This window comes from Tenrec ecaudatus, chromosome 2, assembly GCF_050624435.1.
Source record: "Tenrec ecaudatus isolate mTenEca1 chromosome 2, mTenEca1.hap1, whole genome shotgun sequence".
Taxonomy (NCBI): domain Eukaryota; kingdom Metazoa; phylum Chordata; class Mammalia; order Afrosoricida; family Tenrecidae; genus Tenrec; species Tenrec ecaudatus.
Genome location: NC_134531.1, coordinates 222,461,633 through 222,475,871, shown reverse-complemented (window position 1 = coordinate 222,475,871; position 14,239 = coordinate 222,461,633). Strand labels below are relative to the sequence as shown.

General features: G+C 45.6%; 1 protein-coding gene across 1 annotated transcript in view; it reads left to right on the top strand.

The window, feature by feature from the left end:
- Positions 1–1,755: 1,755 nt before the first annotated feature.
- Positions 1,756–14,239, top strand: part of IFNAR2 (interferon alpha and beta receptor subunit 2) — a 49,439-nt gene continuing 36,955 nt past the window's right edge. The window contains exon 1 of the mRNA XM_075542359.1: positions 1,756–2,096. The gene's annotated coding sequence lies outside the window, so the exon portion shown is untranslated. The remainder of the gene's footprint in view (positions 2,097–14,239) is intronic.

The following is a 14,239-nucleotide window of genomic DNA, read 5'->3' as shown; positions in this document are numbered from 1 at the left end:
AATCGATTGCACAAGAGTTGAAAGCAAGCATGTTTCTTTGAGGACTAGGGTGTGCTTGACCCAAGCCATGGTGTTTTCAATTGCCTCATAAGCACGTGAAAGTTGGGCGCTCGATAAGGAAGACCACAAAAGAATTAATGCATTTAAATTGTGATGTTAGCAAAGAATATTAAAAGTACCATGAGCTTCCAAAAGTAATCAACAGATCGGTCTTGGGACGATGTACAATCAGAATACTCCTTAGAGGAAAGCATGGAAAGGCTTTGTCTCATATATTTTGGACATGTTGTCAGGAGAGACCAGTCCCTGGAGGAGAACAGCATTCTTGGTGGGGGAGAGCGGCAGCGAGACAGAGGAAGGCCTTTGACGAGATGGACTGACACAGTGACTACAGCAATAGGCTCCAACATAAGATCATGAGGATGGCACAGGCCTGGACAGTGTTTTGTTCTGCTGTGCATAGGTCGCTATGAGTTGGGACCGACGTCATGGCACCTAACAACAGCAAGCAGTTAGTTTGCACCTTGAGAGGTGCAAACCTTTAACATATTCAGCTGCTTACCTAAAGGTTAGAAGTTCAAGTCCACCCAGAGCCACTTCAGAAGAAAGCCCTGGAAATCGAATCCCCCCACATCAGCCATTGAAAAGGGTATCAGTCCTACTCTGACACACAAGGGGTCACCTTGAGTCAGAATCTGCCCGCTGTGCGGGGAATAGGTGGCTAGTGTAATCTTCCCTTCTCCTTCAAAGAGATTTTAAAACACCCATTATAGTGCCTTCAGTGTTTAAACTATAACTGAAAACGAAACAAAACCAGCTGCCAAGTGGGTCATTGCAGCTCCTGGAGAACACACGCATATCAGAGTCTTTCCAGGCACCTCTGGGTGGGTTTGAAACCACCAATTTTAAGCACTTAAGAGTGTAGACAGGCAGGGACTTAAAATTTACTAAAAGCCACCTCCCATTCTGTTTTGGAAGTTGTCAGATATAAATAATAATACATAAAATAATGGGCGCTGGGGCATCGTAGATTGTGCCTTAGGCAGCTAACCAGAAGGGCAGGGTTTCAAACCTACAAGATACTGTGCAGGAGAGAGGCGCGGCTGCCTGATCCTGTAGCGACTTACAGTCTCAGAAACCCACAGGGCAGTTCTACCCTGTCCAATAGGGTCGCTATGATTTGGAATGGACTCCATGGTAGGAAGCTTGGCCTGACTTTGCTGTGTTTCCTCTCCTCCACCTACCTAGAAACACATGGTGTGAGGTGCACAGAAATTACATCCTGAGAAGGAGGAAGAGACCAATGTTTATATCATTTTCAAAGACCTTTCCTGACCTTAGGACCTTACTGATTCTGAACAGGAGACATTTTTTATGTCTATTTCATACTCTAAGAGAAGGATGACGAGAGCAAACAAACAAACAAAAGCACCCCCTGTAATCGGATCAGTTCTGACTCATGGCCACATTCGATGATCAGAGAACTTTACTTAACTAGTGAGGGGGGGAACCAGAAGATAATGCATTTCCGTGTTCGTTTACTCATTCCATTTTTAGGGAGTGTTTTCTAAGAGCCAGTTCGATGCCTAGAGGTACACAAAATTGCTAAAGATCCCTTTCCTTTCCTGTTGGAGCTTGGAGGAAAGAAGACCTCCACTAGGCGATGGGGGAGAGCCGCCCCGGCCCCGCCCCGGCCCCGCCCCTTGCAGGCCAGGCCCCGCCCCGGCCCCGCCCCGGCCCGCGCGCGCCCGCGTCCCCCGGAGCGCCCCTTGAGGGCCACTGTAGAGCCCGGCGCGCCCTCGCCCGGGACTTTCCGCAGCCGCCGGCCCCGGACCAGCCTGGCGAGCTGAAGCCCGGAACCCTCCCCACGGAGTCAGAGGGTCAGCACTGTGCCCCGTGGCCGTGGCCGTGGCCGTGGCTCGTGCACGCCCGAGGAGGTCGCCGGGCCGCTCGGCCGAGGGGGCTGCCAGCGGAGCGCGCCCTGGCCTGGAGGGCCGACCGCAGGTACGCGAGGCCGGCAGCGGAGCCTGGGCGCCTGTTGGGGGCGGTGAAGTCAGCACCTCGCACCGGGCCGCGACGATGGACTGACAGCAAAGGTAAAGGGATGGTGGGGACGCCTGCTGCTGACGATAGGGCACTCCTCCTTCCCGGCCTCCTGCCGGCGCTTCCCGGAATCAATCTCTCTCCCTCCCTCTCCCCTCCCTCTCCCCTCTCTCTCACCTCTCTCTTCCCCTACCCCCCCTCCCCACTAGTCAAGTTTGACTACTGCATTCCACAAGATACCTCCTCACAGGTAACTCCTTGGTCAGCTCCAGGAAAAGGTCAGTGAGGGCCTCTGTCCTTCCATATCCGCCGCCGCCGCTGGTGCTGGGAAGCTGGAGGGGTTGGGGACAAAGAAATTGCCCCTTCCCTAAGACGCAGGGATGGGGTCCTTTACCTGATCACAAGGGGTGTGATCTTGAATCAGAACAAATCAAGTCGTTTCTCCAAGGAGTGGATTTGCACCCCCAACCCACCTATTCGTACACTGTGGTGCTGGTGTACCTTCACTTGACTGATCGGGATGCTGGTGGTGGTGCTGTCAAGTGGGTGGGACTCCTGGAAACCCCCTGCACAACAGAACAAAACACTGCTGGGTTGCAGGGCCCTGCACTGTCCTTTCCTTTGCTATGCCTAACCCAGTGTGCGATCACTCTGTCAAGCTTGCTCTTCGAAGGTCTTCCTTGTTATCAGTGACCCTATTTTGCCAACCATGATGTCCCTTTCCAGGGACTGGTCTCTCCTGACCACAGGTCCTAAGTGCCTGAGATGGAGTCTCACCAGCCTCAGTTCTAAGGAGCATCCAATAGTACTTCTACCAAAACAGATTCTTTTGTTCTTCCAGAAGTCCACGGTCTTTAATTCAAATGTATCAATTCTTCGATCTTCCTTACTTACTCCTTGTCCGTCTTTTACCTGCACATAAGGTGACTGAAAGTACCAAGACTTGGCCTATACAAACCTTAGCCTTCAAAGTGATCAGGGTGTTGCTCTTCAACACTTCCAACCCATCTCACTCACTCACTCACTCACTCACTCACTCACTCACTCACTCACTCACTGTCATCTAGTCAATTCAGATGCATAGCGACCCCTTGGGACAGAGTAGGACTGCCCCTCTGAAACCTTTCTCCCTCAGAGTCTGGTGGTTTCCAACTGCTAACCACGAGGTGGGTGCCTAACCTACTCCCCCGCCGGGGCTCAGAGCAACCCTCTACACAACAGAGCGAAGCACTGCTTGATCCTGCTGTCTTCAAAGTGTTGTTACGTTTCAGCCAATCGTTACAGCCTCTGTGCCAACGCATCTCATTTAGCGTCTGCCTCTTTGCCACCCATCCTTTGCTTTAACAAGCATGGTGTCCATCTTCCGGGCCTGGTCCCTCCTGACAAAGCACCCTATGGGAGAGGAGTCTCACCAACTTCTCCCCTAAAGGATCCTTCTGAGTAGTTTAATTTCCTGACTGCTGCTTCCATGAGTGTTGACGGTGGATCCAAGGACCATGAAATCTTTGACTTCAATCTTAATCATGCTGCTGTCTGTCAGTCCAGTTGTGAGGATTTTTGTTGTTTCTACATTGACTGATTATCTGGGTAGTGGTGGCCTTATTGAGAAACCCTAAATATCCCTCCTGTTTATGGTCAGCTAGTGTTTGTTTGAAATCTCACTTTTGTTCGGCGAATGGTCTTAGAAACTTAGAATGTGCCTGAAACATGCCTGTGATCTAATAGAACATAAGCCCCAATCGTCCTGGAGCCTAAAGGTCACAATCAGGTGGAGGTGGGCTCAACCACGAACTTTGAGGCTGTCATCTGCCCCATGCTTTGCCAAGCTTTCCGAATACCATCTAGCTCTCCCCCTCCACATACACCCCCCCCAATCCTTCTGTCCTAGGGAACACACAACAATCTGCTGTGAGGAAAACATCTGATCAACTTTCCTAGCCAAACCTCACATGGTTGCTCTCCTCACTTCTTCACCGGAAGTGCTGATCCTGTGCATAGGATATTCAACTAGTTCTTTGGCGAGAAAGCGGGACTCTAGTATTGTGACTCAGCTCGTCCTCCCCCTCCTTCCATCCCAACATGAGTCCCTCAGGCTAGAGAAGCTGCCTAGTCTTCACAGAACAAATTATAATTCGATTCACATAGAGAAAGGGAATTGTAATGGTCAACCCCACTAGGCTATGGTTCCCAGTGGCTGGCCACCTAGGGGTCTAAGTGCTATCACTGAGAAGGTACAGGGATTAGATCAGGTGGCCTTGACTAGAGTATATTATCTTCCAAAGTGGGGTGTATTGTCATGTGATGTGATATAATTATCTCACATCCACTGTTCTTTAATGCAGTGACCTTCTGTAATGCAATACAATGTAATATAATCACTCAATTAGATGAGGTCATACCAGAGTGTATCCTAATTATTTCTGAGTTATAAAAAGACCAAATAGGATAGACATCTCAGGGAAGACCTACAGCATGTGAGGATCATCCACAAGCCAAGGATTGCCAAGAAGCACCAAGGAGACAGGGAACACCCATGACCATGAGTAAGGAAAGACTTGACAGGATCTTGACTCTAATTTGGACTTTTAGTCTTCAGAACTGTGAGAAATTTTTATTTTATTCTTTACAGCCACTCTGGTATTTCTGCTGTGTCGGCACTAGCTAAGTAAAGGAGGTGAGATTTGACTCCATTGTATCCTAGTAGCAAGTGAATGAAACCGCCCAAGCCCACGCACAGAGAACAGAAATGATGTGGGGGGACAAAGAAAAGGGAAGAGCATCGTGACCAACCAATGCGCTTATTAAAATAAGCTATCGTTCTCGAGACAGAAGAAAATCGGTCATAATTGGTTCACACCAGTGGTGGGATTCAGCTTGTTCGCACCTGTTCTGCAGAACTGATGCCTATTTTTTAAAAATCATTTTATTAGTGTCTCATAAAAGTCTTATCACCATCCATCCATACATCAATTGTATAAAGCACATTTGTACATTTTTGCCCTCATCATTCTCAAAACATTTGCTCTCCACTTAAGCCCCTGCAATCAGCTCCTCATTTTCCCCCTCTCTCCCTGCTACCCCTCCCTGATGAACCCTTGATGATTTATGAATTGTTATTTTGTCATATCTTACACTGTCCGAAGTCTCCCTTTACCCACTTTTCTGTTGTCCGTCCCCAGGGAGGAGGTCACATGTAGATCCTTGTAATCAGTTCCCCCTTTCTACCCTCCCCTCCCCCCACCTTCCCAGTATCGCCACTCTCACCACTGGTCCTGAAGGGATCATCTGCCCTGGATTCCCTGTGTTTCCAGTTCCTATCTGTACCAGTGTACATCCTCTGGTCTGGCCAGATTTGTGAGATCCCAATTTGTAATTGGGATCATGATAGTGGGTGAGGAGGAAGCATTTAGGAACTAGAGGAAAGTTGTATGTTTTATTGTTGATATACTGCACCCTGACTGGCTCATCTCCTCCACACAACCCTATGTAAGGTGATGTCCAGTTGCCTACAGATGGGCTTTGGGTCTCCACTCTGCACTCCCCTCATTCACAATTATATGTTTTTGGTTATTTAATGCCTTATACCTGGTCCCTTTGGCACCTGGTGATCGCACAGACTGGTGTGCTTCTTCCATGTGGGCTTTGTTCCTTCTCAACTAGATGGCCGCTTGTTTACCTTCAAGCCTTTAAGACCCCAGACACTATATCTTTTGATAGCTGGGCAACATCAGCTTTCTTCACATTTGCTTATTCACCCACTTTGTCTTCAGCGATTGTGTCAGAAAGGTGAGCATCATGGAATGCCAGTTTAACAGAACAAAGTATTCTTGCATTGAGGGACTACTTGAGTGGAGGTCCAATGTTCATCTGCTGCCTTAATACTAAACCTATAAATATGTGCACATAGATCTATTTCCCCATCATCATATATAAATATATTTTCATACTTACATACCTTTATTTATACCTCTATAAATGCCCTTTACCTCCTAGCTTGTTCCTCTATTTCCTTTACTTTCCTCTTGTCCCACTATCACGCTCAGCCTTCATTAGGGTTTCAGTAATTCCTCTTGGTTACATTACCCTTAGTCACGCCCTACCAGGCCTCCTACACCCTCCTCACCACCGATTTGGATCACTTGTTTGCTTGCCCCTGGGTTTATTAACACCACTTCCTTTCTCCCTACCTTCCTCTCTCCCATGTCCCCCCAGAACTGTCGGTCCCATTGTTTTCTCCTCCAGATTGTTCATCCAGCCTATCTTATTTAGACAGACCTGCAGAGATAATAACATGCACAAAAAAAGGACAGAACAAAACCAAGCAATAAAAGAAAACAAAATAACAACAACAAGCCAATGACTAAAAAACAAAACAAAACACAACAAGAAAGAAAGACTTGTAATTAGTTCAAGGACTTTGTTGGCCTTTAGGAGTATTTTCTGGTTGAGTCTGTTGGGACACCAAGCCCTGGCCCCAAAGTCTATTTTTGGTATTCCCTGGAGACTTCGGTGCTCTGCTCCTCTTGCTGTTCTGTTGCACGCCCTTAGTGTTTTGCCTCAGTGTGGTGGGGTTAGATTGGGTGGAATTCCCATACTTTGTCTCCAGTGTGTCCCCTGTGGGCTATGAGTCAGTGAGGGATGTCATGTCTCATAGTGGGGCCAGGCAGATGGCCCTCTGTGTGCATTGGCTGCTCTGAGCGGGAATATCATCGTCAAGGCTTAGAGAGCCAGGATGTCCTCTACTCTCTCTTCCTCCCCCTTCATTTGCTCCCGTGCGCTCTGATCAGACATGTCCCTCTCCCTGAGCTGCAGATTCAGTGCTGTCCTCTGAAATGAATTCTTCTGTGGGTAGGGGCCGGTGTCCACGTAGCTGGGCAGCTGTCCCATGTGGAAATCACAAATTTATATGCCTTACTCTCTATTAAAGTTCATCTGTACAATAATGTATTCTAAGCACCTGTTCATTTCTGTCCATAGGAATAAAAAATTAGAACTATGCCTGTATTTATTCATTTAATAAATTTCATTATACTTTTGATGAAACATTTTTCTTCCTCTATGTTTGATAGTTCAGTTAGCAAACACATAACAGAAAGAGAAAACATGCCAAGCAATCACAGGGTGACACACTGCCATTCATTGCAGTTTTGTGTTCCACCTAAGTCCCCCAAAATAAGATGAGTGATTTGTGCGATCCCTGAGGCCGCAAAGAGCTAGGAATATTGTCAGAACCATGCCTGTAAGTTCAGCAGAAGCAGAAAGGGCTTTCTCAAAGGTGAACATAGTAAGTGCAGAGAAGAGAAGTCACCTGTGTCTAATCTATGAAACACAAGGACTGTAGTCTACTTGGCCTACCGCTAAAGGAACGGGACCCTATTCCTCCCGTGAAAAGATGGTTAAGGATAAATCACACAGCTGATGATGCTCCTTAGATTAAAGTGAAAAATATTGCAAATGAGGACACCCATCAAGAAGCAATATGGAAATATCTTAAATAACAGTTTTATCCTTTGGGTCAGGTGTTTAATATTTTTATTAATATTTTAAAACCCTTCCATATAATCTAGTTTTGTGTGCCTTTTATTCTTCTTATATAAATTAGCACTTACATAATACTTAAATATTAACTGTGAAATAATAAACTATCTACTGGTATGTCATTTTTTTACACTTAAATGGTCCTTAGGGCAGTGAATTGGTTGTTACGTTGTTTGATTCCCAACACTGGTTTATGCACTATGACAACTTCATAAGAATAGGCTGTCAATAAAGTTTTAAAATTAAGATTTTAAAAAAAGATCGATGACCTAAGGGAACAAATTGAAGACCATAAAAACTAATTTAAATGATTTGAGAATGATGATGGCAACAAATGTACATGTGTGCTTGACACAATGGATGTATTTATGGATAGTGGTAAGAATTGTACGACCCCCCAATAAAATGATTTTTTTTAAAAAACTAATTTAAAGGAGGAATGAATTAGAGGAAGCAACAGAATCAATACTACTGAATATTAAGATATTGTATACAAGAAAGGTTTGGTTTAATACAAGAAAGGACAATACATTCAGGGGAGGTGGGGACAAAGATTAAGTCAATTGGAAAGAATCTGATAGGGGAGACGGTTAAGCCAAGAAACATTAGGAAAATTGAGGCCCTTGATGTAGGCTTGCTATGAGTCAGAATCAGCTTGATGGCAGTAAGTTTTTTGTTTGATGTAGAGAACACAACAAGTGAAATAGAAAGTGTAAGCAAAACAAAAGAATGCAAGACAGTTCATTGAAACGAAGCAAAAATAAATGAAGTAAAAATCAGCCTGTAGGGCATGTACATATGTATGTGTGTGTGTGTGTATATAAAATGAGAGGGGAATAGAACTATGTACTTATATCTATATGTTAAGAATTAAGGTTCCAGATGGACCTTGGGCCTCGACTCAAGTACTCCCTCAACACAAGAACACTTAGTTCTAACAATCCGGCATTCTGTGATGCTCATCTTTCCAACATGGTCACTGAAGACAAATGGGTGCATAAGCAAATATGGTGAAGAAAGCTGATGGTGCCCACCTATCAAAAGGTACAGCATCTGGGGTCTTAAAGGCTTGAAGGTAAACAAGCGGCCATCTAGCTGAGAAGCAACAAAGTCCACATGGAAGAAGCATGCCAGCCTGTGTGATCACGAGGTGTCAATGGGATCAGGTATCAGGCATCTAAGAATAAAAGCATACCCAAGGTTAATGGGGTGGGGGGTGGGGGGCATGGAGTGGAGATCCAATGAACATCTGTAGACATTTGGGCATCCCCTCACAGAAGGTTCACAGGGAAGAGATGAGTCAGTCAGGGTGCAGTACAGCACCAATGAAACACACAACTTTCCTCTAGTTCTTTGGTGCTTCCTTTCCCCCACTATCGTGACCTCAATTGTACCTTACAAATCGGGTTAGACCACAGCAGGTACACTGCTACAGATAAGAGCCCACAACACAGGGAATCTAGGATAGATAAACCCCTCAGCGCCAACAATGAGAGTAGAGATACCAGGAGGATTAGGGGACGGTTGGGGGAGAAAGGGGGAATCGATCACAAGGATCAACTTATTACCCTCTTCCAGGGGGATGAATAATGGAAATGTGGGGGAGGGGTGACAGAGGATGATATAAGATATAGAAAAAATAATCTACAACTTATCGGGTTCATGAGGGAGGGTGGGCAGGAGGGGGAAGAAATGGGGAGCCTATATCAGGGGCTCAAGTGGGAAGAGACTGCTTTGAAAGTGATGATGGCGGCATATGTGCAGATGTGCTTGACACATTGGATGAATGTATGGATTGTGGTAAGAGATGTAAGAGCCCCCAATAAAAGTTTTTTTTTTTTAAATCACCCTGTAGATCAAAATTTCACATGGGAAGGCTCAGTACCAAGATACTGCCAACTACCTAAATTCAAAGAAAAAAAATTGGGGAGACTCAAAAGAGGAAAAGAAACCAAGCTGACCTCAGACTTCTCCAGGGCAGTGCTAACTGTAGGAAGATAATGTTCTCCAGGGAAAGAAACATTTCCCAACAGCATCTTGTACCCAGTCAAGATGTCATATCAGTTGAAAGTCAGACTAACCATCTTGGATTGAAAAGAGCAAAGGAAATCCAATACAGGTGGACCATTTTTTGAGGGATAGAGAGGAGACAACTGCGGGATAACAAAGTCCAGCAAATTAGGAGATGAAAGAATCCAGAAATGGAGAATTTCTGTTTTTTTAAAAAGGTGGCTGGTGAGTATCTATTGTACTGCTGGTTAAGCATCAGACTGTGTGCTCCTCGCCAGGCAGCCCTGAGATAATATCAGCCCGACTTCCTTGAGTTTAGCTGCTTTTTGTTATTCCTGGAAGCTGTGGGGAGAATGGTATGTGATTGTTTTTAAGTTCAGACCAACAGAAAAGGAAGTGAAGGGAGGAAGATGGTAGGAGATGTCAATGTCGTCATCTTTCAAAGCATGAGCCAATAAATAAGGTTTCGAATCAAAATATGCATCAAGGAGCCCTGACCTACACCAGGTTCCAGCCATGGTCACTGCATACTGGACTCCATACAGAGATTTTAAAGTGAACGGAATTAAGCATATATATATATAAATGTGTGTGTGTGTGTGTGTGTGTGTACGTACACCCTGGTGGCGATATGAGCTAGGTGGTGGACTTTTCAAACCTACCAACCATCCTTCTGGAGAAGGAGACTCTGTGCCCACAAAGATTAACCGTTTCATCAACCCTCTAGAGCAGTGGTTCTCAACCTTCCTGATGCTGAGTGAGAACTTTCATACAGTTCCTCATGTTGTGGTGACCCCCAACCATAAAATTATTTTCATTGCAACTTCATAACTTTAATTTTGCTACTGTTAGGAATCGGGTGACCCTGTGAAAGGGTCGTTCCGTTAGGACCCCAAAGGGGTCGCAATTCTATAGGGTCTCCATGAGTTGGAACCGAGCTGCTGTCTTGGTGTTTTGAATTTTGTTTTTTTTCCCAAGGGAGGTAAACTAATACTCCAGCGCTTTTTTTTTAGTGTCTCCACAGGTCTGTCTGAATAGGACAGGCTGGATGAACTATCTGGAGGAAAAACAACGGGACCGACAGTTCTGGGGGGACTTTGGGTGGGGGAGGGGGAGGGGAGTAAGGAAGTGGTGTTAACAAACACAGGGACAAGGGAACAACATGGGACCCAAAATGGTAGTGAGGGGGGAGTGGCAGGCCTGGTGGGGAATGATCAAGGGTAAGGTTGCGTAGAGAAGAGGTATAGCTGTAAACAGGTGGGGACGGAGCATGGTAGTGGGGCAGGAGGAAAGTCAAGGGAGATGGAGGAAGGAGCTGCGAGTCAAGGGGCATTTATGGAGGTCTAGACAAAGACATGTACATGCAAATATATATATGAGGTTGGGGAAATAGATCTATGTGCCTATATTTATAGGTTTAGTATTAAGGTGGCGGAAGGGCCTTGGGCCTCTACTCAAGCACTCCCTCAATGTATGAATACTTTCTTTTATTAAATTTGCACTCTATGATGCTCACTCTCCCAACACAACTGCTGAAGCCAAAGCAGGTGAACAAGTAAATGTGAAGAAAGCTGATGGTGCCCAGCTATCAAAAGAGATAGTGACTGGGATCTTAAAGGCTTGAAGATAAACAAGCGGCCATCTAGCTCAGAAGCAACAAAGCCCACATGGAAGAACACACCAACCTGTGTGATCACGTGGTCCCAAAGGGATGAGTTATCAGGCATCAAAGAACAAAAAATCATATCATTTGGGTGCAGACCTCCCAGATACGATCGCCGAAGACAAATGGGTGCATAAGCAAATGTGGTGAAGAAAGCTGTTGGTGCCCGGCTATCGAAAGAGATAGCGTCTGGGGTCTTAAAGGCTTGAAGGTGAACTAGCGGCCATCTAGCTCAGAAGCAATAAAGCCCACATGGAAGAAGCACACCAGCCGGTGCGATCACGGGGTGCCAAAGGGACCAGATATAAGGCATCATGCACACACAAAAATGAATATATATATGTGTGTGTGTATGTATATATGTGTGTGTGTGTGTATATATATATATATATACATATATATATATACCATAGTGAATGAAGGGGGAAGTGCAGAGTGGAGACCCGAGGCCCAAGTGTTGACCCCTGGGGATCCCCTCACAGAGGGGTTTAGGAGAGACGGGTCAGTCAGGGTGCAATGTAGTACCGATGAAGAACACAGCTTTCCCCCAGATCCTGGATGCTTCCTCCCCCCAACTACCATGATCCGAATTCTACCTTGCAGGACTGGATAGGGCAGAGGTTGTACACTGGTGCATATGGGAGCTGGAGGCAGGGGTAATCCAGGGTGGACGATACCTTCAGGACCAGGGGTGTGAGGGGCGAAGCTGGGAGAGTGGAGGGTGAGTGGGTTAGAAAGGGGGAACTGATTAAAAGGATCCACGTGTGACCTCCTCCCTGGGAAATAGACAGCAGAGAAGGGGGGAAGGGAGACTCCGGATAGGGCAAGATATGACAAAATAACAATCTGTGGATTATCATGGGCTCATGAAGGAGGGGAGAGCGGGGAGGGAGGGGGAAAAAAAGAGGACCTGATGCAGAGGGCTTAAGTGGAGAGCAAATGCTTTGAGAGTGATTAGGACAAAGAATGTACGGATGTATTTTATGCAATTGATGTATGTATATGTGTGGATTGTGATAAGAGTTGTATGAGCCCCTAATAAAATGTAAAAAAAGAAAAGAGAAAAAAAAAAGAAAATGATTAGGGCAAAGAATATACAGATGCGCTTTATACAATTGGTGTATGTATATGTATGCATTGTGATAAGAGTTGTATGAGCCCCTAATAAAATGTTTTTTAAAAAACCCTGAAAATTAAAATAATAATAATAATAATCCAGTTGGGAGTAGGGGGTGGGGCGGGCCGAAGAGTAGGAGTAAATTAGGCAAGTGTAATAAGATAACGATTTTTATCTATCTATTTATTTATTTATTATTTTTAAAAACATTTTATTAGGGGCTCAAACTACTCTTTTCATAATCCATATATACATCCATTGTGTAAAGCACATCTGTACATTCTTTGCCCTCATCATTCTCAAAACATTTGCTCTCCACTTAAGCCCCCGGCATCAGCTCCTCATTTTCCCCTTCCCTCTCCACTCTACCCTTCCTCATGAACCCTTGATTATTTATAAATTATTATTTTGTCATATCTTGCCCTGTCCAGCGTCTCCCTTCACCCACTTTTCTGTTGTCCATCCCCTAGGGAGGAGGTCACATGTAGATCCTTGTAATTGGTTCCCTCTTTACAACTCCCTCTCCCTCTACCCTCCCAGTATCGCCACTCACACCCCTGGTCCTGAAGGTATCATCTGCCCTGGATTCCCTGTGCCTCCAGCTCCTATCTGGACCAGTATACATCCTCTGCTCTATCCAGACTTACAAGGTAGAATTCAGATTATGATAGTTTGGGGGGCGGGAGTGAGGAAGCATTTAGGAACTGGAGGAAAGCTGTATTCTTCATCAGTGCTACATTGCACCCTGACTGACTCATCTCCTCCCCTAGACCCCTCTGCAAGGGGATCTCCAGTGGCCGACAAATGGGCTTTGGGTCTCCACTCTGCACTTCCCCCTTCATTCACTCTGGTAAGATTGTTTTTGTTCTGATGATGCCTTATACCTGATCTCTTCGACACCTCGTGATCCCACAGGCTGGTGTGCTTCTTCCATGTGGGCTTTGTTGCTTCTGCGCTAGATGGCCGCTTGTTTACCTTCAAGCCTTTAAGACCCCAGATGCTATATCTTTTGATAGCTGGACACCATCAGCTTTCTTCGCCACATTTGCTTATGCACCCATTTGTCTTCAGTGATCGTATCCGGGAGGTGTGCACCCAAATGATATGATTTTTTGTTCTTTGATGTCTGATAACTGATCCCTTTGGGACCACGTGATCACACAGGCTGGTGTGTTCTTCCATGTGGGTTTTGTTGCTTCTGAGCTAGATGGCCGCTTGTTTACCTTCAAGCCTTCAAGACCCCAGACACTATCTCTTTTGATAGCTGGGCACCATCAGCTTTCTTCACCACATTTGCTTGTTCACCCGCTTTGTCTTTAGCAGTTGTGTCGGGACAGTGAGCATCATAGAATGCCAATTTAATAGAAGAAAATATTCTTGCATTGAGGGAGTACTTGAGTGGAGGCCCTTGTCCTTCCGCCACCTTAATACTAAACCTATAAATATAGGCACATAGATCTATTTCCCCAACCTCATATATATATTTGCATATGTAAATGTCTTTGTCTACACCTCTATAAATGCCCTTTGCCTCCCAGCTCTTTCCTCTATTTCCCTTGACTTTCTTCCTGTCCCACTATCATGCTCCATCCCCACCAGGGTTTCAGCAATACCTCTTAGTTACATTACCCTTGATCATGCCCTACCAGGCCTGTCACACCCACCTCACCACCAATTTGGATCACTTGTTGTTCCCTTGTCCCTGGGTTTGTTAACACAACTCTTTCACCCCACCTCCCCCTATCCCATGTCCCCCCGGAACTGTCAGTCCCGTTGTTTTTCCTCCAGAAAGTTCACCCAGCCTATATTATTTAGAAAGACCTGCGGAGATAATAACATGCACAAAAACAAGACAGAGCAAAACCAAG